The sequence below is a fragment of the Pithys albifrons genome, chromosome 19, assembly GCF_047495875.1.
Source record: "Pithys albifrons albifrons isolate INPA30051 chromosome 19, PitAlb_v1, whole genome shotgun sequence".
In the NCBI taxonomy this organism is placed as follows: Eukaryota; Metazoa; Chordata; class Aves; order Passeriformes; family Thamnophilidae; genus Pithys; species Pithys albifrons.
The window spans coordinates 1,971,661-1,973,431 of record NC_092476.1 but is presented as its reverse complement, the minus strand read 5'-3'; positions in this window follow the sequence as shown (position 1 = coordinate 1,973,431).

Below are 1,771 nucleotides of genomic sequence, written 5' to 3'. Positions count from 1 at the left end.
GACAAATTGATGCCTGATGTTCACCTGTACCTCTGCTCAGACTGACCCACTGGTTGTGCTGAGGAATAGCCCTGCTGGGATGAATTGCTGGTCCCAAGGCAGTGAGGGAGACTGTGACTGTGTCTGGGGCTTGGCCACTGGAGAGGATCATACTCGAGCTCAGAGGAGGCTCTGACACCTCACTCATCTATGGCAGGAGTGCACCAGGGCTTTGCCTTGCTCAGTCCTGAAAAGCATCTCTGGCTGGTGTAATGTGGCCAGGGAGGTGGTGATTTCTGGTGGAGGGATGTGGGTCTGTGTTTTGACCCAAAAGATGCTGTTGCTGTGTGTTCCACCTCAGGTCACCTTGGCCCCTCTCTGGTCCCTGTGATGGGGGACACACAGAGAGGAAAGGACTCAGCAATACCTGGAAAAATGTAATGAAAACTGACAGCTCTTACATCATCATATACAAACTCTCAATTATTATCTAGAGTCAAAATGAGATGTGCTTTGACCCAAAGTAATGCTGAAGAAGGACAGCAGGCTGAACCTTGCATTAGTCATTGACAAGACAGGGTGGGATCCTTGACAGCCTGTGGGTGTATGGGAGGGGTGGGAGAGCTGGGGGAAATGACAGTGAGCACCAGCACCCTGACCCTGTTTGAGCCAATCAGCATCCCCTCTTAAACATCTGCCTGCCAGGGCTGGATTTAAAGAATAAATTTAAGAGAAAAAAAAACCTAAATATAATAGAAACTGTCCATACTCAGGCAGCCACGTGTTTCTCCTGGTGCCTTGTTGTACTGTCCCCCAGCATCCTCATCCTCTGGGAAGGGCTGGGCTGGGGACCCACTGGGGGACAGGGGCAGTGCCATCCCATGGGGTGGACAGAGCAGCAAGACCTTCACCCACCCTGTGCCTGCTGCTGGTGATACAGGTGTAGATGATGCAGGAGTGGGACACAGGCAAGGAGAATGCAGGTGGTTTAGGTAGGCAGAACTGTGTCCAGGCAATGCAGGCAGGGGTGTGGGCAAGCAGGTACCAGCAGGTGGCTGCCGTGGCTCAGACATGGGCTGTTCCAGGCAGGAAAAGTCCCCAGAACAGCCACACCCCCAGAGAGCTGCTTTCCACGTGGGTCTCCAAACATCACTGCTCTGCTAAGGAGGTGAGCAGGAAGGTCTTTGCTTGAGCTTCACTGACTGGGAACTGGCATATCCACCTCTCTGCCTGAGGGTTGGGTTTTCTTCTCTTTGAAAGGGGTGGAGAAGGTTTGAACACTCAGGAGATGTACTGGGGACAGGTCTTAACCTCACCCTGTGTCCTGACTTACTGTCCCTCTGCAATCTGCCTTGCTCTGAAACATTGGAATGTTATTGAAATCTTAGGGGTGGTTTTTTTCCTGCTAGGCAGAGCAGAGGGAAGCAAATCCAGCTCCATTTCCAAGCCCAGCCTCTGCCCCAGCTGGTCATGCTCCTTCCCACTGTGCTGCTCCCAGGGATGCTGCGGTGGGAGACCAAGGGGCAGCCGCGCTCCACAGCCTGGGCATGAAATCAAACCCAGCCCATTTAGAGGCTCAGAGCTCATCAAGAGACTTTTATTTCAATGTTTACAATATGTTTTTTAACCAGAAGAGCTGTTGCTATCCAGGAGGCAGAGTTTCACTGCTCCTCCTGCACTGGGGATGGTGGCACAGGAGCAGTTTTCCAACACGACCTTTGCCATTCAGAGAGGAGGGAGAGCCACTGTTTCCCCCACCACCCCCCCCGCCTGTGCTGTGATATTGCTGTTG